Genomic DNA, 25,685 nt, shown 5'->3' on the forward strand with positions numbered 1-25,685 from the left:
ATTTTTACAAAAGCTTGAAACAAAGAAAAACTATGCTTCAAAGTAATTTCATTTTTACACAAGCTTGAAACAGAGCGAAAACTATGCTTGATGCCCCCTAAGCGTAACTGCTAGAGCGCATTCCCCCCCAGCTTCATTTCATTCAACTAAGTACACTACTGGTAATTAATATCTGGATGGAATGAAGGTTCATTTACGAGATCATTTGAAAGACTCGACCTAAAACTATAAGAAAATTATGCAAAACTGAAATAACTAACCTAAATATACAACTTAACATTTATGAGATCTAGTCAAACTCTCGACTCAATTAGAGGAGAATTTGTTTCATTTTTTAACGAGCTTGACACAGGAAAAGAACTATGCTCGGATCCGGTTTCATGTTTACGCAAGCTTGAAACGAAAAACTATGCTTGTTATAAGTTCGCATGCCCCCAGCATAATGACGTAAATCGAGGTACATGCCCCCCAAGCTTCATTGCATTCAACCAGGTGGATGAAATGAAGGTTTACTTTCGAAATCTTGGAAAGACTCATGGGGGTTGTTTCATTTTTTAGTGAGGTTGACACAGGAAAAGAACTATCCTCAAAACCCTTGTTTCATTTTTTGAACGAGCTTGACACAAGATAAGGAACTATGCTCATAACTACTCTCTACAATCTAGCTATATAACCTACCCTTGTTTCATTTTTTAAAGAGCTTGACACAAGACAAGGAACTATGCTCAAGACTCCTTGTTTCATTTTTTAACGAGCTTGACACAAGACAAGGAACTATGCTCCAGAAGCTCACATGCCCCCAGCATAATGATGCAAAGTGAGCTACATGCCCCCCAAGCTTCATTGCATTCAACCAGGTGGATGGAATGAAGGTTTACTTTCAAGATTTAACTTGAAAAGGGAGTTGTTTCACTTTTTAAGGAGTTTGACACAAGAAAAGAATTATCCTCATACCTGATTCATTTTTTAACGAGGTTGACTCAGGAACAGAACTGTCCTCATGACAGCCTATTTCATTTTTTAAACGAGGTTGATACAGGAAAAAACTGTCCTCATACTCACTGATTCATTTTTTAAACGAGGTCGACACAGTAAAAGGAACTTTCCTTGAACCAACTGATTCATTTTTTGACGAGGTTGACATAGGAAAAGAACTGTCCTCAGACCTAATTCATTTTTTAACGAGGTTGACTCAGTAATAGGAACTTTGCTCTAACCATCCTGTTTCATTTTTTAACGAGGTTGGTACAGGAAAAAAAACTATCCTCACGGACACATGTTTCATTTTTTAACGAGGTTGGGACAGGAAAAGAAACTATCCTCGCTTCTCACTGATCATGGCTTCCAACTGGAAGAAAGACATGTCAATGGACACACCTTGATCATGGCTTCCAAAAGGTCTTCATCAGAAGGAAGAATAGTTCTTTGGAAGGAACACATGTCAAGGGACTCAAAAGGGATAAGAACATCGTGTTCAAGTAATCCCATAGAGTTTTCCATGTCAATTACCGGATCGAAATCAAAGGAAGATGAGCAAATAGTGAGAGGCTCACTTACATCGGTAACTGAAAACATGGGACCAGTTGCCACATAATTAACCATTGGTGGGGTAGATACCACTTTAGAATCAGGAACATTTAGGGGTGTCATATTATTTGTAGTTGAAACAAGACTAGGGAACGAAAGCTGGTCTACAGTCACAATATTTCCATTGTGAGGGAAAGACATCACGCGAAAGAGTGTCGATACGACAGCTTTCATTGCATAAACATAGTCTCGTCCAAGGAGTAAATTGAAATCGAAGGGACCTCGAACTACCATAAGATCAATATAAACAGTTTTACCTTCCAAGGTAATAGAAAACTTAGGAAGGATCCCTAAAGGTTCACTAATGGTTTTGTTAAAATCTTTCAGATTCTGCATAATAAGCGCAAGCTGAGGGGAACCCAAAGCTTTCCAAGCAGTGGAGGATAAAATACTAACAGAAGCACCTTCATCTACCTGTGTGTGATGCATGTCCCTACCACCAACCTTGACAATGATTTGGAAAGGGATGGAGGAAGGAAGACGAGGTTCTGTCAGTCTATTCCAATCAAAGGAAAAGACCTCAGTACTTGGAGGGGGTTCCATAGAAACAGGTGAAGTGCCCCCTAGCGTAGAGGAATCTGATGTAACAAAAAGAACCTGAGCTGTATGAAGTTCACTCTCTAAAGGGAAAGTGGGATTGACCAAATGTGAAATTGAATCGACCACTTGATCAACTAATGGATCATCAACTTGAGTGACACGAGTTTCACTCTCCAATGGAAGAGTGTGGTCAACTGTACTTGAAATTAGATCAATCACTTCGTCAGTTAACGGTAGTTTGGGAGAAAGTTTACGGTAACCAGTTGGAAATTATTGTTGTGGAACAGTAAGGTTCTCCAACAATTTTGAGGCTTTATCCATGTGAGGGCAAATGTGAGTTTGATGACTCCCTTTGCATAACTTACAAGGAAACCTAACTTCACCCTTTTTCCCAAGAACCTGACTATCACTGGTTGATGGATCAATGGAAATTTGATGAGATTTTTCTGACCATACTTCCAAGGCATGCGCTCTAGCAGTTACGCTTAAGGGGCATCAAGCATAGTTTTCTCTCTGTTTCAAGCTTGTGTAAAAATGAAATTACTTTGAAGCATAGTTTTTCTTTGTTTCAAGCTTTTGTAAAAATGAAACCTATCTCGAGTCAATTTCAGTTATTTTCAAGACTTGTTAAACTCATGAAAATCCCGAGATTATTTTGCTGTCTTTCATTCTCGTAAAACAAAGGAAAATGCCGAGTTCTTTCTGTCTTTCCTGCTCATAAATTAAATTGAAAGTCGGCCATATGAGTACATTTTTATCATTTTTTTGAACTAATTAAAACTTACGAAAAAATGAAAACCATGAGTACATTTTTATGATTTTTTTCGAACTTGTTAAAACTTACGAAAAAGTGAAACCTTAGAGTCACCTTTAAGCTCTTTTCTGACTCCTAAAACATGAAAAGATCGCCAAGTTTTTCTTTTAAACTCGTTAAAACGGAACTAAAAGATGGTCCACTTACAGCTCTTTTCTGACCATAAAAACATGAAAAGATTGCCAGATTTTTTTCGTTTCAAATTTGATATTGGTTATAAAACGACGTGTCGTTGATCGCTTTTTTACTTTTTCAGATCAGGGACACTATTTACGAAAAGTACTCCTTGGTCATAAAAGATCAAACGGTTCTCTCAAGTATTATTTTATACTTTTTCGGGCTTGGGAGACACAAATTTACGAAAAAGGTCAACCCTGGAGTTTTCTTAAGTTTTTCCAGACTCTCTAAAATTGAAAAACTCTGAGTTTCTCCTATACTGGACTCGTTAAAATTTCACAGTAAAGGACATGTTCAATTACAAACAGGAACAAACCACTCCTTCTTAGGGTTCGATTCTGGGTTCAATCCCCAATGGAGTCGCCATTTTGTCACACGGAATAAGTCGATCTTGCAGACAAGATAGACCTTCCTAGAATCAAAAGAAGACCTAATGATAAGCAAACCAACCAGACACTATCTTTCTCTAAATATGCTTTGATAAACAATGGCAAACAAGTGTTTTTTAGGGCCTACCTTAGGTCCAACGCAAACTTGTGGATGCCCTCGCTCCTTCGATCCAAATGAGTTCCTTTGTCGCGAATTTGCAAACACAAACAAGGCAAACAAATTAAATAGCACCTGAAAAGCCAATTGTATAAAACATATTTAACATGAAAGTCAAGGAGTCCATGAAACAAATAACATGAGATACTTGTTGAGAAAAATGAGTTTGATTGTATTAATTCAAAAGAGGAAGAACTTTACAACCTTTGCCTTGACGATGTACAAGCTCCTCCCAGGGTCCAGCAAGAAGTCTCCTCTACTTTGACAAGTTTCACTCACTCCCCAATGAAGCCAAAAAGGTATGTGATCTCTCCTCTTAAGCTCAACTAGGAAGTCTTGATTTCACCAGCATTTACCCTCAAAAATGTTCAGCTTCTAACCTCTCCAGCAACTAGCCCAATGCCTGAATTTATAGTGCAATGGAGGGAGGTTACTAGGTCCTCCTTCAAAGGGATAAAGCCCTCCTTAAAAGGGATAGCTCCTCTCATCAAGGGATTATCTCCTTCTCTTTTGGGATGCATGAACCACCTCAGAGCAAACAATCCACGTCAAAATTCCTTCTAGAATCCTCTAGAATTAACCCAAAGTGAGTTTTTTAAGATAAAACTTGCGCCTTTTGACTTTCACAGGGGTCCGCACCCACACCTTTAGGGACAGAGCGGGCAGGTCCGCAGTTTTTGTACACAGAAGGTGTGGGACCGCAGGTGCGAGTGAGAGAAAGTGCAGAACCAGAGTTTCATTGATTTTTAATGTCTTTCTCCCATTTTCAAAGCTTGACTTGAAGAGCTGAGGTCTGAGACTTGCTTAGGAGGACAGTACAAGTGATGATAGACTCATACTGACTGCAAATAATCATGGTGACGATATTTTTGTGTAACAGATACTTTCGTCAAAAGGAAAAGTCTTGGTTAAGGGATCGGGAGAATTTGAAGAACCAAGCCACGGGGATTGAAATATGCGTCAAGAGATGAATCAAAATAGTATGATCAGTAGGTACCGAATTTGAAGCTGAAACAATATCCACATAATTGATCTCAGCAGGGCTTAGCGGCATGATATCACCCCATGTATCAACAAGATTAGGAGAGGGAATGAACCAAGGATCAGACTTAATCGAGATCATGTTGACTAAGGCAACATGTAGAGGTGGGAGAGGAAAAATACCCATCAAGGCGAGATTTTTGAAAATTCCATCCCCCACACTCTCATATGGAGCACCGGTATGCTTCACATAAGGAACATTACCATCCGAGGAAGAAGAGGCAAAGAAATACAACTGGTCGACTATGATGATTTTCCCTTGATGAGGAAAATGAAGCACACAGGACAAAGAGGAGGCTACAACATGCATGGCATGGGTCCAACTCCATCCGAGTAGAATATTATAGTTAAGATTTGCATCAACAATTTCTACTTCGACATTTGTTGTCTTGCCTTCCAAGGTAATGGAAAGATTAGGAAGGACATCAAATGGTTGAGAATTGTGTCCATCAAAGGCTTCCAACGTGTTAGGTGATTGGTTCAGGGTAGAATAACAAATTTCCTTCCAACAAGAGATAGGCATGATGCAGGTGGAAGAACCTTCATCAATGACGGTCCTGTGAATGTTTTCCTCATTAATGATCACTTGAATGAGAAAGGCAATCTGATGAGGTAAGTGTGGAACATGGTTTTCCAGATCAAAACAAATGAGGTTAGAATCAGATGGATCAATACTCCAAATAGTTGACAGCAACACTTTCTGCTGAGAAGGACAGATTTGAAGGACCTCAAGAGTAGACATAGCTGATGGCGCTTGAGCCAAATCCTCAACAATGTTATAATGTTGAGCATCTTGAGCGTTTGGATTATACGAGGACTTTCATAGCACACCTCGAGAGGGTGGTTGAATAGTGGAATCAGGATTAGGTCTCTCTATATGGAGAGGACCAGAGGTAGACAGGATGGAGGAGGAAGGGGTACCTTCTTTCTCTTTCCCTACCGTTAGAGTAGGTGTTTGATAATCTTTTGATCTGGTAGCCACATTTATAGGTGTATTCATCATGAACACTTGGGAACCTGTGGAAGTAGAAGACTAAGGTTGGTCTACCATTTGGGTCTACTGGGATGGAAAGGGCTCTTTCAAGATAGTCGGGGTCCCTTTGAGCAAGCGACTAACTTCAGATCGTCGGGGACAATCTTTAGTGTAGTGATCCTCCTCATAGATGAGGCATGGATACTTGGGATTTCTTTGAGAAGCATCGCCAACAGATGACTTAGGAGGGCCCTGTTTCGGGGCATTGGCTTTGGCCTTGCCTTTTCCCTTCTTTTTTCCCTTAAAAGGATTTGTCCGCTATGGTAGAATAGACAGTGTGAACCTCAGAGGTTTTACCAGGACCAGGTGAATTTCGAGAGGGATCATTGGAACCAGTGTTTGAGACTGATTTATGCTTGGAAGAATATTTTGCGGGGGTCTGAGACACGGAACCAATCACTCCATCAACAAGTGGGGTAGCCAGAGACTTCGATGTTGTTAGATATGATGATGGTCTTGGAGCATCAGGTAAAATATCATATAATGTGCCAGATTGCGAGTAGACGAGGTCTAAATATTGGGCACAAGCAATGGCTTGCTCCTCAGTAACACACCCACCCATAGCTATGTCCTCAACAATTTTTCTGACGAATGATTTGGTGAACCATTCTATCAATAACTGATAAGCAATTTCAAACTTGATCAGGTGACACCAACACCTCCATTCATGGATGTGATCAGAGATATGGGTGGTAGTGTCTTGCTTAAGTGACGTAAGAAGATTGGTGCATATTTCATGGAAAATCGACAGCTGGAAATGAGTGAGGAAAGCCATAGCAAGAGTGTTGAAGTCATTGTAGGTACTTTGAGGCAATTCAATGTACCACTTTGTTGCAACACCTGTGAGAGTTCATTGAAAAAGTTGGAGACGAATGGAATCATCAATGTACGAATTAGAGGAGCACCAGAGGTGATATGTCATCATGTGGGCTTGTGGATCCTCCTTCGCTTTTCCCTCAAACTTCGGACAATCGCTCGGAATCTTGGATGGAACTGGAGGCTAGTATGGCGAATGAAGAATGGGATCATTCATAAGTCTAGAAACATCTGGCAGCTCCAATGTGGCCAAGAATGGCAATTGCATATTAAAAGGCATGTAGGGCCTTTGAGGAGACCCATATTGCGGAGTCCATCCTTGTTGGTAAGGATTTTTCCCCCATGGTGGTGGATTCTATCCATATGGAATTTGATTCTGCCCCCACTGGAGGTTACCCTACCCATAAGGAGGATTCAGTCTAGGGTAGGTTTGATATTGTCTTGCCATAGGCTGCTGATAAGAAACATACGGGTTAAAAGGTTGTTGAGCCTGTTGACCTTGGACATAAGGATTTTGAAATTGCTAACCCTGGACATACGGATTTTGCACCTGCTACCCCTAGACAAGGATCTTGAACTTGTTACCCCTGGACATAAGGATTTTGAACCTGTTCCTACAGGACTTGACCTTAACCTTGCAAAGGTTGACCTTGCTGATATGAATACAAGGGCTGCTACTGCCTAGGTTTATCTTGTTGCTGCAAAGGCTATCTTTGTTGCTGTAAAGGTTGTCCTTGCAAAAATAGAGGTTGACCTTGTGAGCATAAAAGTTGGGAGGACTGGTGAACAAACTGTGCCTGTGACTGCAAATTTTGTTGTGACTGTTGTAAGGCTGGTTTGCACCTGTGGTTGTTGCAGTTGCCCTTGTTGCTTCCCTAGCTATCCTTAGTGTTGTAAGGATTGCCCCTGCTACTACAAGGATTGCCCCTACTGCTATGAAGGCTGCCCCCTACTGCTGCAATGGTTTTCCTTGCTGTGACAAGGGTACCTGGAAAGTTCTTGGGGTGACACCCTAAGGGTACTGAAATTTCTTGAATTAGATCTCGCCATATCCACCAGTCACAATGGATGGACCAAGTGAACATAGGGCCCAACTTGAGGTATGTAAGGCAGATTTACCATCGCGTGTGAACCATGTGGAACATAAGGAGGTTTGAATGGAACCTAAGCCACATATGACTGCTGGTACTAGACTTTACTTGACCCAGACGGACCAGCAGGGTTTGAATGCTATTATTGGACATTACTTGATCCATATGGATCAGCAGGGTTTAGAATATCACCATAAGAGGGATGATCCATTCCAACCATGTGATTTTGTGATCGCCTTACATTGGTTGTGCAAAACATCATGGAGATATTCAAGTCTTGCCCTCCAGGTGGTGGCATAGTCTGTCTACTCATGGGGGTGTAGAAGAACTTACTGAGACTTGACTTGAGACTGTCGATTGAACCAGAAGAGTCGGTTGAAACGACGAAACAAGTGGAGTCGGAATGGTGGGTTGCACTGGAACTGAAGTGACTACAGTTTGCATAATCAGTCGAGAGGTCGGGTTCTGAATGAATTGACCTAAGGTAAGCATTGCATCGAAATACCAGATAGGGTTGTGATATAATGACAAGGTGTCACACGGAATCTGTCAAGGGTGCAGACACGGCTGACCTTCCTAGAAGTCTAAGACATTCTAATGACAAACAAGACAAAATGGAATGATCTTTCTCTAAATACACCTTTTACAACATGAAAACTACAAGTGTTTAGGCTTACCTTATTCCAAAACGCTGTTGTTGAAGTCCGTTCTTGACGATCCGGATGAGCTCCTCCTTCAAGTCAATTCCTGTAACCACAAACAATCAAACAATTACCAAGCACTTGCATTTCATATAATAAAACATATATTCAACATGCAGACCAAGGAACACATGAAATAACTCATTAACACAAGCTATTGAGAAAAATAAACCAGTTTGTATTAATAACGAAACAAAGAAACTCTTACAACCTGGCCTTGGTGTTGTGCAAGTTCCTCCCAGGGTCCATCAAGGGTTTTCCTCTACTTTGACAAAGCTCACCCTCTTCCAAGTAGAATCAAGTAAAGACAATCTCTCCTCACAAAGGCTCTAATGGAAGACCTAAATCCTGCAGCATTTACCCAAAGAAAATGTATAGCTCCCACCTCCTCTCCTTCTGGCTCAATGCCTTTATTTATAGTGCTGTAAAGAGGTTATTCAGGTCCACTATCAATGGGATCATCCCCCTCTATGGGTGGGATAGCTCCCTTATTGATGGGATTAGTTCCCCCTTAATAGAGATACATGAACCAACTGGAGGCGCATCCATTTCATCAAACCGACCTCTAGAATGTTCTAGAAGTAACCACAAGTAACTTTTTCAAGATAAAACTCGCGCATTTTGCCTTTTACAGAGGGACGCACCTGTCCCTTAACATACAGAGCGTCCATGGACGCAGATTTTGTGAACATGGTCAGCGTCCCCGCAGGTAAGGCTAGAGAGAACCTGCGACCCCAGAGATAAACATAGTTTTTACAAGACTTTCTCTCTTCTTTGAGTTTGAGATGGATAACAGAGGCATGAGACTTGCCTAAGAGGGTAGCATGACTGTTGATTTGAGCCATACTAACTGTAAGTAGTCAAGGTGACATTTTTTAGTGTAACAGATTGCCCCCTAAAGTGCGAAGCCTGGAATAGAGTAGGGTTTTGTAATTCTAGGAAGGGTGAAGCGCTTTATCATTTCAAGGATTGTCTTGTGGATGGCCTGGTTGGAACCTGCAATTTTCAACACAAAATACATGGATAAGATTATATCATCACTGAGGTAGGCATTCCCATACTCAGATTCAAAACTTTAACTAATGGACTAACTATTCTGATACAGGAATGATCTTGCAGTACATCATTTTTATAGACTTTTGTAGACACAGTATGGACGCAGCCATCTGTTTACGATTAGTCTACATAGATAATGAATACAAAACTCCTCGCAGCCTGGATGGTAGAAACTAGATCCAGGGTCTTCACTTCTACTTCCCGAATTGGTACGATTCTAGCCATGTGATTAAATGATTTGATGTCGAACATGTTAGAAACCACTTGATTACCAGTCGATGATGTAAACTGTTAACAAGCGTGAGAGAGACCACCAGTAATGTCAATGGTTCTCAAAGTACCAAGCACAACCCGTGAAATGTGAATAGATGTTTTGATGTCGAACACTTCACGGAATCCTTTGATCGAAAGTCAATGATGTAAACTGACGTCAAAGGCGAGAAACCTGCCATTGATGCATGCAGACTTCAAGGTACTGTCGATTCCTAAGTCATCTTTCTAGATAATGTGTCGATGTCGATAGAAAGCGACCCGTTGCAGGCAAGCCCGCAACACGAAATCATTGTTCAAGTTGAAGAAATGTTGCTGTAAGGACTGACTCAGGGATGGTCAAATGGATGACAAGTATTTTGCAGATGAAAGTTTTGCTTGCAGACCTCTTGAACACATAACGACACAACAGATGGCTTGGTGACGTATAACTCAAAGTTAACCCCTGGAACCCGGTTAAAGACTTTCAAAGTGATTTGATCAACTGTGAGGTAAAAGATTTCCCAACCCAGGTGAATGAAAAAGTGTCATGTTCAAGAGTGGTAATAAAGTTTCTTTTGAGACAAAAGGTAACAAACAGGTTCATTCTTCTCTCTTTTCCCCCACCATTTCTGGCAAGTACCTCTTTATTTTTAACAAGCTTGAGGAGGATAACATATGCTTGATTATAAGCTCATCCTTCGGACGAGTCCAACCTAGTTTAAATTCGAACCCTAGGAAGGAGTGGTTCGTTCCTGTTTGTAATTGAACAGGTCCTCTACTGTAAAAGTTTAACGAGCCCAGTATAGGAGAAACTCGGCGTTTTTCAATTTTAGAGAGTCTGAAAAAACTAAAGGAGACTCCACGTTGAACTTTTTCGTACATTTGTGTCCCTCAAGCCCGAAAAAGTATAAAATAATACCTGGGGGAACCGCTTGATCTTGCGACCAAGGAGTACTTTCATAATTAGTGCCACTGACCTGAAAAGTAAAAAGCGATCAAGGACACGTCGTTTTATTTCCTTATCGAGTTTGAAACGACAAAAACCCGGCAATCTTTTCCTGATTTTACGGTCAGAAAAGAGCTATAAGGGGACCGTCTTTTAATTCCGTTTTAACGAGTGTAAAAGAAACGCTCGGCAATCTTTTCATATTTTAGGAGTCAGAAAAGGGCTTAAAAGATGACTCTGAGGTTTCACTTTTTCGTAAGTTTTAACGAGTTCGAAAAAGGGATAAAAATGTACTCATGGTTTTCACTTTTTCGTAAGTTTTAACGAGTTCGAAAAAATGATAAAAATGTACTCATATGGCCGACTTTCAATTTAATTTTCGAGCAGGAAAAGACGGAAAGAACTCGGCATTTTCATTTGTTTTACGAGAATGAAAGATAGCAAAATAATCTCGAGATTTTCATGAGTTTAACGAGTCTTGAAAATAACTGAAATTGACTCGAGATAGGTTTCATTTTTACAAAAGCTTGAAACAGATAAAAACTATGCTTCAAAGTAGTTTCATTTTTTCACAAGCTTGAAACAGAGAGAAAACTATGCTTGATGCCCCCTAAGCGTAACTGCTAGAGCGCATGCCCCCCAGCTTCATTTCATTCAACCAACTGGATGAAATGAAGTTTGAGTTACGAGATCATTTGAAAGACTCGACCTAAACTGTAAGAAAATTATGCAAAAACTGAAATAACTAACCTAAATACTTAACATCTATGAGATCTAGTCAATCTCTCGACTCAAGTAGAGGAGGATTTGTTTCATTTTTTAACGAGCTTGACACAGGAAAAGAACTATGCTCGGATTCGGTTTCATGTTTACACAAGCTTGAAACGAAAAACTATGCTTGTTACAAGTTCACATGCCCCCGGCATAATGATGCAAATCAAGGTACATGCCCCCCAAGCTTCATTGCATTCAATTAGGTGGATGGAATGAAGCTTTACTTTCAAAATCTTGGAAAGACTCGTGGGAGTTGTTTCATTTTTTAGTGAGCTTGACACAAGACAAGGAACTATGCTCATAACTACTTTCTACAATCTACCTAACAAAAACTTTACTCTAAAAACCTTGATTCATTTTTTAACGAGCTTGACACAAGACAAGGAACTATGCTCATGACTACTCTCTACAATCTACTTACTTAACCTACCCTTGTTTCATTTTTTAACGAGCTTGACACAAGACAAGGAACTATGCTCAAAAAGTTCGCATGCCCCCAGCATAATGATGCGAAATGTGGTACATGCCCCCCAGGCTTCATTGCATTCAACCGGCTGGATGAAATGAAGGTTTACTTTCAATATTTAACTTGAAAAGGGAGTTGTTTCATTTTTAAAGAGGTTGACACAAGAAAAGAACTATCCTCATACCTGATTCATTTTTTAACGAGGTTGACTCAGTAACAGGAACTATCCTCAAACCTGATTCATTTTTTAATGAGGTTGACTCAGTAAAAGGAACTATCCTCAAACCTGATTCATTTTTTAATGAGGTTGACTCAGTAAAAGTAACTATCCTCAAAACCCTACTTTCTACAATCTACCTACATATCCTAAAATCTAGCTGATTCATTTTTTAATGAGGTTGACTCAGTAAAAGAACTGTCCTCATGCTAGCCTATTTCATTTTTTAACGAGGTTGATACAGGAAAAAACTATCCTCGTAACATTGATCATGGCTTCCAACTAGAGGAAAGACATGTCAATGGACACACCTTGATCATGGCTTCCAAGAGGTCTTCGTCCGAAGGAAGAATACTTCTTGGGAAGGAACACATGTCAAGGGACTCAAAAGGGATAAGAACATCGTGTTCAAGTAATCCCATAGAGTTTTCCATGTCAATTACCGGAGCTAAGTCAAAGGAAGATGAGCAAACAGTGAGAGGCTCACTTACATCGGTAACTGAAATCATGGGACCGGTTGCCACATAATTAACCCGTGGCAGGGTAGATACCACTTTAGAATCAGGAACATTTAGGGGTGTCATATTATTGGTAGTTGAAAAAAGACTAGGGAACGAAAGCTGGTCTACAGTCACAATACTGCCATTGTGAGGGAAAGACATCACGCGAAAGAGTGTCGATACGACAGCTTTCATTGCATAAACATAGTCTCGCCCAAGGAGTAAATTGAAATCCAAGGGACCTCGAACTACCATAAGATCAACACAAACAGTTTTACCTTCCAAGGTAATAGAAAACTTAGGAAGGATCCCTAAAGGTTCACTAATGGTTCTGTTAAAAGCTTTCAGATTCTGCGTAATAGGCGCAAGCTGAGGCGAACCCAAAGCTTTCCAAACAATTGAGGATAAAATACTAACAGAAGCACCCTCATCTACCTGAGTACGATGTATGTCCCTACCACCAGCCTTGACAATGATTTGGAAAGGGATGGAGGAAGGAAGACGAGGTTCTGTCAGTCTATTCCAATCAAAGGAAAAGACCTCAGTGCTTGGAGGGGGTTCTGTAGAAATAGGTGAAATGCCCCCCGGCATAGAAGAATCTGATGTAACAAGAAGAACCTGAGCAGTATGAAGTTCACTCTCTAAATGGAAAGTGGGATCGACCGAATGTGAAATTGAATCGACCACTTGATCAACTAATGGATCATCAACTTGAGTGACATGAGTTTCACTCTCCAATGGGAGAGTGTGATCGACTATACTTGAATTTAAATCAATCACTCCGTCAGTTGACGGTAGGTTGGGAGAAAGTTTACGGTAACCAGTTGGAAATTCTTGCTGTGGAACAGTAAGTTTTTCCAACAATGTTGAGGCTTCATCCATGTGAGGGCAAATGTGAGTTTGATGACTCCCTTTGCATAACTTACAAGGAAACCTAACTTTACCCTTTTTCCCAGGAACCTGACTATCACTGGTTGATGGATCAATGGAGAGTTGATGAGAGTTTTTTGACCATACTTCCAAGACCTTTGGAATACCAGGACAATTGACAAGGAAGTGGTCACCCTTACAAAGCTTGCAAGGGTATTTGGGTTTACGATGCATGTCGGAATTTTCCTCAACACAACTAACACTTACAGCCACGGTCGGTTGGTTGACTTCTTTCTTATCTTGCTTCTTCTTCTTCTTCTTCTTCTTCTTCCCTTTCTTCTTCTTCTTAGCCTCCTGGTTACTAGCATCAAGGCTTTTACCAGGCAAAGAGGAAGAAATGGAGGAAGAAAAATTAGGCGAAGAAGGTAAAGGGTCAACAGAAGGTTGGTGATGTTGAGATGGTGAACTCTGTGAAGGAGAAGCATTCGGTTGAGGTTGAACAATTGGAGTATTTTGGGCCAACGAAGTTGAAAATAACCATATCGGTAAACCTATTGTAAATCCAGGTAATGACAAAGTAGCCATATAAGGAGGACCAACATTCCCAAAGTAAGGAAAAGTACTAGGATTCTCATTAGGAGGGGTTCCTAGGTTGATAAATTCCGGAACATTTGCCATTATATTCAACTTCAGTGAATTTTATTAACAATTTAAAACTAAAATTAACAATTCACAATGCACACCTAACAATTAAAATTCACAATTCACACCTATGGTCTCTAAAAGTAAAAACAAACAAATTAACACGCGCTATCAAATCTAGGAGTCAAACCACACACAAACAGTAAGCTCTCCGAACCGAAAACACTAGTTGGTGATGAAGCCCAACCTCGTAGAATCCAGTACAGAAATAGTGGGTGGAACAGTTACCCCGGCAACCTGCTTAATGAATAGACTGGACCAAGTTCCTCCACTTTAACCGTCTCGAAGTGAAGTGAACCCCCCGGAAAATCCAAGTGAGTATAACCGACGTCTGCTCCAGGTACAGTGGGACCTTCCCTCCACCGTCACCTCGGTAGAACCCTAAAGATTATGGTCACTAAGGTCACCAACAGTAACAAATACACCTGGGGGAACAGTCTAAACTCCGACAGCACGCAAGGGCAGAGTAGCAAGCTCAATCCCCTTACCGGCTCCTTGACAGTAATCCAAGGTTTACCGATAAGTGACCCCTGGCTCCTCGACAATGGTTAATCCGAGGTTTACCGTTTGTAATACGTACTGTCTGGCGTCGTTCCCAACGAGGGGGGAATGATCCCCTCACTGGTTCGGACACGAGCTCGTGCTTCTCCTTTAAGAGGAGCTTTCCCAGAGTGTAAATGCAACAGTTGGATTTATCCTACCACAAGATAAGCTACTTGTTTGGTTTTGCTGTCTTGGAGAGTTAATTACTCTCCTACTCCAAGACACTAGCCTAAGCTATGTTGGTGTTTCAGAGCCCTAGAAATGTAAAAATTACTAGATGAATTTTAATTAAGCGCTGTGTTATTAAGGCTGTTATTACTCAAATAGGTAAATGGAGATGAAACCAATGGTGTTATGACCCGACTCAACTGAATGCAATCGAATATGATAATGCAATCCTTTCAATTCGATGAATCCTAACTAGAGTAAGGAGAGAGTTTCCATTCACTTCCAACAATGCAAAAAATTGATCATTAAGAGAAAATTTAACAAATTCTCTAATGCACTAATTTCATCAAGAAAAACTAATGCAAATCAATTCCAAACCAATTTTTATTTTTATTTTTGTGTAAATTCAAATCAAAGAAAGCTGATCTAAATCTACGATTGATTTTTCAGAATGTAAACTATGCAATTGTAATCTATGCACAATTCACATGAAAAGTATGCAAATGTAATCTATGCACATTTTTCATTCATATTCTGAAACTGAGAACTCTAATTATGCAAATGTGATCTATGCAAGAGAATTCTCAAACACAAGATGATTCTAATGTAATCTAAGAACCAATCAAGTGCAAGTCGAGAAAATTGGGTGAGAGTTCCAAAGACCAAAACATAAAAACACTCAAAGGCGATTAACACTCATACACAATTTAGCCCCCCCCGGCGAATGAGGGGGAAATTTTTTTGCAAAAACAGAAGCAAAAAGATGCAAAATTGTGAAAGGACTGAGAGAAACCTCCAAGTAATGACCAAAGGAAATCAAATCAAGAATTTCTCAAGAAAGAGACTCAAAACACCCAATTGATGAAAGCTAAGAGCAGGAACAAGCTTAGGTGAAAATTTTTGACAGGGTACTAAAGGATCTGGGCAGAAAACACTAAGAAAAATCAAAATCTAAAAGCAATTAAAGCAAAAAATGGAATTTTCCTAAATTTTACAGGAAGACGCAGGCAACCCGTTATCACAGGTGCGGGCCCGCTCTGTGCAAACGGCAACAGCGCGTCCAAAGACGCACTGTGCAGTACTCAGAGGGTGCGTCCTTCTGGAAAAGTTAAGAAAAACCAAATCTAACTAAATCTAAAGCTAAGCCACCCAAATACTAATTCTCATAGTCAAAAACCAGAAAATAAAAATGATTTTCTCAGAGCAAAGTTCACACAAAAGAAAAGACTTTCACATTAATGGATTCCCCAGTAGAGTCGCCAATTTGTCACACGGAATCTGTCAAGGGTGCGGACACGGCTGACCTTCCTAGAAGTCTAAGACATTCTAATGACAAAAAAGACAAAATGGAATGATCTTTCTCTAAATACACCTTTTACAACATGAAAACTACAAGTGTTTAGGCTTACCTTATTCCAAAACGCTGTTGTTGAAGTCCGTTCTTGACGATCCGGATGAGCTCCTCCTTCAAGTCAATTCCTGTAACCACAAACAATCAAACAATTACCAAGCACTTGCATTTCATATAATAAAACATATATTCAACATGCAGACCAAGGAACACATGAAATAACTCATTAACACAAGCTATTGAGAAAAATAAACCAGTTTGTATTAATAACGAAACAAAGAAACTCTTACAACCTGGCCTTGGTGTTGTGCAAGTTCCTCCCAGGGTCCATCAAGGGTTTTCCTCTACTTTGACAAAGCTCACCCTCTTCCAAGTAGAATCAAGTAAAGACAATCTCTCCTCACAAAGGCTCTAATGGAAGACCTAAATCCTGCAGCATTTACCCAAAGAAAATGTATAGCTCCCACCTCCTCTCCTTCTGGCTCAATGCCTTTATTTATAGTGCTGTAAAGAGGTTATTCAGGTCCACTATCAATGGGATCATCCCCCTCTATGGGTGGGATAGCTCCCTTATTGATGGGATTAGTTCCCCCTTAATAGAGATACATGAACCAACTGGAGGCGCATCCATTTCATCAAACCGACCTCTAGAATGTTCTAGAAGTAACCACAAGTAACTTTTTCAAGATAAAACTCGCGCATTTTGCCTTTTACAGAGGGACGCACCTGTCCCTTAACATACAGAGCGTCCATGGACGCAGATTTTGTGAACATGGTCAGCGTCCCCGCAGGTAAGGCTAGAGAGAACCTGCGACCCCAGAGATAAACATAGTTTTTACAAGACTTTCTCTCTTCTTTGAGTTTGAGATGGATAACAGAGGCATGAGACTTGCCTAAGAGGGTAGCATGACTGTTGATTTGAGCCATACTAACTGTAAGTAGTCAAGGTGACATTTTTTAGTGTAACACAAGGAACTTAGAGTGCTCGAAACCAACTGAGCTAGAGAGGTATAACCATGCAGCAATAAAGGCTCGCTATACTCAGGGTAGATGCTAGTTGGAATGCTTCCCGTATAAGGGAAACCTTATAGAGGGAATAGATATCCCTGCTCATCAACTACGTGAGGAGTGTGTGTAGCAGAAACCTCCGAGTGACCCGGAGAGGAGACTAGGATCTCGCCTTTTGATTCCATGGGTGGAAACAAATGACGACGGACAACCGAAGATGTTCGAGGAGATAATTCCAAAGGAATACTAGGTTGATTGTACGGACTGTACGGACACTGTGGTGATATCACAACAGGATCAAACAAAGGATTTGGAGGGTAAACAACCAGTCCTTGTTGACCTTCAAGAGTTGGCGGAATCTTAGGATTCTGGATAGGATTATCTATACATTTCAGTCTAGATTCGTAAAGGTGACCTAGTACCTGATGGAGGAGGACGAGATGACAAAGGTTGAATACTCAGAACAATTCCAAGTTCAACACCTTGATCCTCAAGTGACTACGGGAGTTCAGGTAGAGGTTCCTCAGATGATCTTTTAGATGGAGGAGAGGAATAGGAATTAGGAGAACCTGATGGCTCTACCACGATGACTTTGTCTCAAACAACAAGAGAATATAGATTAATTTCAAAGATTCTTTAAAATATATTAAAGGTACACTCATGATGTGGTCCAGAATAATACTGTTAGGAATGTGATGTGATCATGGGCAAAAAAAATTTAAGACGCTGAAATAGATTGATGCCTTTTCATGTTTTAAGAGTCAAGAAAAATACAAATATGACTCTAGTCTCTTTTGGTTTGAATGAGCTCAAAAGGAAAAGTGCTCGATGATATTTTAAATTCAAAGAGTCAAAATGACCAAAATGACTGCTTAGGATAATCTAGGAAAAAGGATTACTAGGTAACCGTGAACTGCAGAATACCTCCCGACGAACTGAGAAGTACATGCAAGCAATCTCTGTGAATGTTGTGTTCAGTGTATCACGTTTACAAGGTGGCAAACTCATCTTCCTATGGATAAAGGATTGCAAACCTAGTGGGGTCTCCCTTTATATATGCAATGGTATGGGGAGCACAAGTCTGTACTAGCATTGTCTAATGTCAAAGCGAATGACAGCTTCTAGGTTCAAAGACGCCGAAACACGTCTCTAACCTAGACCTCTAAATGTGAGTGTTTAGTTTGAAATGCGCCTTAGGTTAATTGAATACATTTTAAAGGTTTATCTTGAAATTAAGTCTCAGTTTTCAAGCCCTATTGATGTCACTTGAAAAACTCCTATATGTGCTATATGAGACAAAACCCTTTCAATTCGATGAATGTTTACACTAATTGAAAGTAGAGAAAACAATCAATGCAACAAACAAGCAACTGAAAGCAAGATGACTCTTCACTACTTTACTTTTCAAAACAAAATAATGAAAATTATTTCCACTTCCTATCCTTCCTATCAAATGCACTTCAACTAGTCCTTTCAATAGTAAAAGAAGTTCATTTCATTTCAAATGTTGATGATGATGCAACTCTAGCTTTCAGTGATGCTACTTAATGCAACATATCAATTTAACAAACTAGAATGACATATTTTTTCATTGGAATGATAAAATGAATATTTCACATAATCATTTCAATGAAAATTTTTCAAACAACCAACATTAATCATATACAAAGCAAGATAAGAAGAACTCCTCTCAAATCAAACATTCAACAACTCAATCAAAACAAAACAAAACAAGCAATGTAATCTATGCTCGAAAAGACGTTCAATCAAGAGAAGAGAAAACGAAACTTTATCACTTGTTCAATTGAAAACAAAGCAATACAAGGACTAAAAAATGAAATGCATGGGGCAACTAACAAACAACTTGACTTGATGAGAAAACACGCTTGAATGGACAATGACCTAGATGCCCTAGGGACACAAACCATCCAAAAACTAAAAAAATCAAGTAAGGAAAACTCCAACCAATCAAGCAAACAAATCAAGCTAACGAAGCTTAGTGAGGGAGAATACAAACAAACAAGCCAAGAAACAAAACTTATGAGGACAAGGCACACTGGAAATGATTCAGAAGAAACCCCGATTTTAACCTACAAGAATCGGCACGACTGTCTAATTGACAACAAGCGCCACAAGGGGGTACGACACGACTGTTCAATGGTAAATCACATTGGTCGAAACGACTTCTAGGAAATAAACAACACTAATCAATGGATTCAAAGAGAAAATAAAAAAAATTCAGAAATCAAAACGAGAGCTATCACTCTAAATTCAAGAATCTACGCAGCAGTCAGTTTAAAGTACAGGAAACCCAAATGAAAGGGTGAAACAAGAAAAGTTGTTGCAAATCATGAAATGAAAAACAATCCAAAGAGAGGGATGGATCCCTCCAGCGGAGTCGCCAATTTGTGGAGTAGGAAAATCCTCTTTGCAGATAGAGATGGCCCCTCTAGCCCAAGAGAGTGGGTCTAGCTTCAAAGAAGACAATCTAATGTAAGCTTCCTTAGATTAGAATTGAATAAGAGGGCCTACCTCTTATAACACTAGTCCACTTTTTGGTGATCTTGCTTCCTTGCTCCAGCTTCCTTCCGCTCAAATACCTGAAACAAACATGCAAGAGACAACAACAAATGTGATAGCATAAAATCGAATTCAATCTACTTAAAAGGTCAAAGAGTTTTAAGCTATCAAATGCAATATAACACATGATATAGGAAATAAACCATTAGTTGTATTAATATAAACTTCAAGGAGAAATACAACCGGAGCCTTGACGTTGCAAGTTCTGTTTGGCATGTCTGGGTTCCAGCGCCACTATAAGCATCTCATGATTCACCCTCAAAATAATAGAAGTTCAAAGCCTGTTTCCTTTTACTCCAAACCAAAAACTATAAGTTAATTACCCCTTCACACATAAGCTAGAAGGATAAGGTTCTCAAGATGGCTATCAAGATTTGGAGATAATTCCAGCCCTTTCATTCGCTAGGTGAGGGTGAAAAATGAGGAGTTTATATAGCTTTGATAGAGGGGAAATGGATCCTCTTATGGTGGAGAAGCCTTATCCCTTTTGGTTTGTTCCATTTTAATAAAGGAAAGGAGCCCAAACAGTCTCTCCCAACTCTATCTTTCTCAACCATTTACCAAACTTCTGTTCACGAAGCTTCTAGACCTGGAAGCTTCGACTCCATTTTTAAAATCCTGCCAAAAGAGGGTCGACATGGGTGATGAATGGCTCATTTGCACCATTTTTTGCTAGTCCTAGTTTTAAACTCTGCAAATTGGCACAAAGAAGGAATTGAGCACTAGCACTAATCTTGAAAATTGAGTATGAAGGAATATTCTTGGGAAATGATGTAAGAGGGAAATGTTCTGTAGATGAAGAGAGATGTAGGGAAATGTTCTTCATGACAGGGAAACATATGAGGGTCATTGAAGAGGTCCTCCAGGATCGAAGAACGGGGAGTACAGGGACAGTGACAAAATGTTGTGTAACACCCTGGAAGGGTGTACTAAGGAAATGAAACAATAACTAGAATAGTTGTCATAGGAATACATGAATGTGTTCCAGGAGCTTAAAGGAGTACCACCCAAGAGGGAAGTGGAGCATGAGATCCAAATGTTGTTGGACTCTTTGTTGCCAAATATTGGATTGTATAGGTAGTCCTTTATAAAAGCAAGTGAGGTGAAGAAGCAGTTGCACCAGTTACTAACAGGGTTTCATTCAACCAAGTACCTCACCATGTGGGTCACCCATCATCATCGTGCTAAATAAGGATGAGACTTGACATATATGTATTTATTATAGGGAATTAAATAAAATTACACTCAAGAATAGGTATTCCTTGCCCAAGACAAATGATATTTTGGATCAATTGTAGCAAGCCAAGTACTTTACCCGGTTGGACTTAAAGCTTGTCTATCACCAGGTTTGAGTATATAAAAAGACACCTAGAAGACAACCTTCAAAACCAAGCAAGGTTTATATAAGTGGTTAGTCTTGTTGTTTTCCCTATGTAATGCACTAGCTAGATCTATGAGGTTAATGAATGATACATTGCACCCTTTTATATATTCATTTTTTTTGTATATTTGGATGATATACTAGTATACATTGATAATTGGGAAGAACACATGTCACATTTGATACAGGTATTAAAGACATTAAATAAGCACCAGTTTCTAGAAAATCTCAAAATATGTGATTTTGAAAAATAGTATTTGGTGTATCTGGGGTATGTGATAGGTGGAGGAGAGTTTAAGAAACCCTACCAAGATGGAGGACATCATGAAGTGGTTGATGCCTACTAATGTTTCTAAAGTTGAGAGTATCATTCAGGAAGAATAATATCCAAGGTAATTCATAACCTCATTTTCAATAGTAGTAGAACCACACCATGTCATAATAGTGAGTGGAAATGGTTTCTAATGGGGAAGGGTTCAACAGAGAGCCTTTGAGGAATTAAAGAAGAATATTAGTCAAGCACCAATTATATCATTATTGAACTTAAAAAAACCTTTCAAAGTGGAGATAAATTTTATTTGGTATGCTATGGGAGTTGTTATGATGAAGGGAGGAAGGCCTGTATGCTACCATTCATGAAGTATTTCATGGGGTGATTCTCAACTATCCTACCTATGACAAAGATATTTATGCCTTTGTGTAAGTTTGAAGAAGTGAAAATGTTATTTAATGGGAAAGGAAATAGTAATCCACACAAATCATCAACCATTATAATATCGGTAGGGCAAGAGTAAGTTATAATTGGCCAGGTATTACAAGTGGATGGGGTTTTTACAACAATTGTGTTTAGTAATCAAACATAAGAAGGGCATCGTTGGGAAATAATTTCCATGGACTTTGTGGGAATTTTACCAACAAATATGAAGGGAAATGACTACTTTTTCATGGTAGTTGACAGGTTCAACAAGATGTTTCTTCTAATCCACTATAAAAATAACATCATTGAGCAAGAAGAAAAAAACGCTTTCTTTAGACAAGTCTAGGTGCATTTCAGGATATGAAGAAGCATCATTTCAAATAGGGACACAATATTTCTCAATGCATTTTGGACTACAATGTAAAATAATATGGGCACAAATTTTAAAATGTATACAAAATTACGTCCATAAACAAATTGGAAAAAATAAGTATTCAACAGGAATTGGTGTAGCCTTTGAGGGGTTACAATCAGAAGCATTCAAAGACTTAGGAAGAAAACCTAGGATATATACAACACTCTCATAATAGAGCAATCCACACTTCTATTGGTAAGTCCCTGTTTGAAATTTGTTTTGTATATTTTCCACTTTTACCTTTTGATATTGCATATGAGCAACAAGGAGTCAAGGAGGCTCTTACAAGGGATGCCTTAAGGGCTAAATAAATTGTTTAGAATATCAGGTGAATCTATCTATAAGTATAAGATACACTATAGAAGTCATAGGAAAAACATAAGGCCAAGCACGATCAACACATAGCAAAAATTTCATTCAAGGTAGGAGATAGACTATGGTTACAGTTGAACATTGAGAGGCTATAGGGTCATGGTAAGAAAATCATGACTCCATGTTATGATCCCTTTCATATACTAGACAAGGTGGGAGATAATGCCTATTGAATTAGTCTACCCCCATACATACAAATTTACTCAATGGTGAATGTACAGAATCTAAAACTCTATGAGCCTTCAATGCCATATTAGGAAGAGAAATAGGTCTTAGCCTATATAGAGTATTTGGAACCAGATACTCAAGCATAGTTGACATAGGATAAAATTTTGTAGAAGAGGTATAGAAAGACAATAATGTGGTAGCATGAATTTTGGAAGACTGGTTTAAAGGATAGCTTCTAAGAAAATCTAAATGGTATGCCCGAGAGAAGGTGGAGGAAAAATTTCCTCACCTCCTTTAGTAGAATATTTTTGGGACTAAAAGCCTCCAAAAATGGGGAGGTGTGATTTATATTGGGATAATTATACTATATTTTATCCATATTGATTCTTTCATGTTGGAAAAAGTGGAGGAATCATTTCATAAGACCAATTTTATTGATGGGTCCTGGTTTGGAAAATAAGGGTTTGAAACCTTCTAGAGGAATTTTGAGGCACCAAATGGAATTTTTTGGGGGTGAAACTTTGATACATAAGTGCCACACCACTAGCACTAATATATACATATCTAATGGCATAATAATATCCTCAAAGAAACTCTGTGTGAAAAAATTATGCCACCCAAAAGTTGACATTCTTGTTTTGACCACCATGCTTCGAGAGAATGCCACATCAACCCCTAGTATTCATGAAAAAGGGCTAGCCACATGATCATGATGAAGAAGAATTTAGAATATTCAATATTTTAACTCTATTTTATAGTTGAAGGAGTCAAACCTAACCACTAGTAGTCTATCAGGTTGTGTTGTAACCTACGCACTAGGAGGAAAACGGGTTCAATTCTATTCAAGTGCATTTTGTTCCATAGATGAGTAGAGTAGCTGAAATTGGTTAGAGAGAGAAAGAAAATATAGATTATTTTTTCAGTATAACAACCCATTGGACATAGGTATTATTTCTTTGTACTTTCACCCATTTCCATTCAAAGTAACGAAGTACAGAGCAACCTCACCTTCTAGCTAGATTTTGTCCCGAAAGGGTTCCCAAATGTATATACTCTATTCTAATGTTTGTGAGTGACTGCATTTTTTATTGTTATCTATTTTCTGCATTTTATGTTTTGCATGCATAAAATAAGAATTATGAATCCATAAATTTAAGGATAAATTAACCCGCATATTGTTGATTTTGGATTTTAAGTGTAATTTAATCATATTTTTTGTGACGAACTATCTAGTGCAATATCTGTGAAAGTTTATGGTGTTTTCACTTAGGTTGTTCCCTAAAGTTGTAAGAAAGGGAATACGACCGAGGTAACCACAGAGCAATCTTTTAGATACAGATTCTAGCCAATCTGCATACAGAGAGGGCTCTCTCTATATGATTTAGCTTTGTTTTGATATGTGTTAGGCTAGTTATGAAGTACAAGGGTTTTGTTTTGTGTTTAGTTGGAGGAATGGAGATTCAATAGAACAGTGAGGTAAAACTGAAGAGTTTCAGTCCATTGGGCATGATGGAGTCAAAGGAGGATAGCTTCCTGGATTAAGTTTCTTATCAGAGGAGGTATCACAGAGGATGGTACTCAAATATGGAACAATTTAAAGGCTGAAATTAGATGGAATAAAGCCAATGGGTGAAGGGCAATTAAGAATCCTTCATCATGTTGACAGAGGGAAAAAGGCCGAGTACTGTTTAAGGAGCAGTTAAGAATTCCTTAGCAAATATTCAAAATGAAAGAATCAGGGGAAACAGGAGCAACTAAGAATTCACTGTTTATGCTAATTCTGAAGAAAACATTGATAATAACAAAGACTGAACACAGAGTGCAATCAAGCAAATTCTGAGTTATTCTTTCTCTCTATTATTTAGATAATGAAACATAGATGATATAATAAACATAGAAATTGTAAAACAAAAGTTTAGAAAGACTTATTTATCTATAAGATGATTCAAGAATTCTGTAACATGTTCCTTAATGTCAATTCTTCATTCAGTAGGCTTGACAAAAATGGTTCCAACAGCTTTTATTCCAAAATTCTTCAGTATTACAGTCAAAACTACAAGCATCCACCACCAGCCAACCCCAAATACTTTGTCTGGGGGGGTATTTATATAAAATTATCAAATGTCTTACAAAATATCTAATAGAAATAATATCTGATGACAATTAATGCTTCTTTTACACAGATAGAGACAGACAGTCTCGAAAATAGGGAGTCAATAAATAGATGCAATAAATTCATGTTGCACTGGTTGTTCCGTCTTTATGAGATGTACTGGAGGTAGGTGTTGCAATTCGGTTCACGTCCGTCTTCTACTGATCCTCTACGCTGGTTATTTTGCCTTGGCTGGACTTTCTTTAACTCTGATGTGATGTGCTTTGACGTGCATGACTATGATTCATTTCTGTTCTCCGCATTATAGTAGATGGTCTAAGATTTTGCATATAACCAAAGATAAATTCATAGGATCTCTAACATGCTTTGTCACCACTCCGGTCCTAGTAATTTATGTCTCTGAAGCTTCCTTAGAGTTCCATCGGTCTCTATGCACCTGAAGAAATTAGGTGGCATGGTGAACAGATGCTTCACCTCGTGTTCTATGTAGAATAAATTTTCCAGGCTGTCATAAAGGGACTGGCCAGATGGAAGTGCTTTTTCTCCTGAAGTACTTGATGATGTATTAACTTGATTAATAGCATATGTATTCAATTTATATACATATTCCTTGTGTTTCATCAGACGATCATTATTTCCCAAAAGACTTGGCAAACCCTTCTCATGCAAGATTATAAATTTTTATGTGAAAGAATTAATCTCTACCTACATGTCTTGGCATCTTCTATCCAAATTTTAAATTAGAGTTCTCATGGTTAGA

Source organism: Pinus tabuliformis, chromosome 6, assembly GCF_031772625.1.
Source record: "Pinus tabuliformis cultivar Carrire ecotype Pingquan chromosome 6, CPIR1, whole genome shotgun sequence".
Classification (NCBI taxonomy): Eukaryota; Viridiplantae; Streptophyta; class Pinopsida; order Pinales; family Pinaceae; genus Pinus; species Pinus tabuliformis.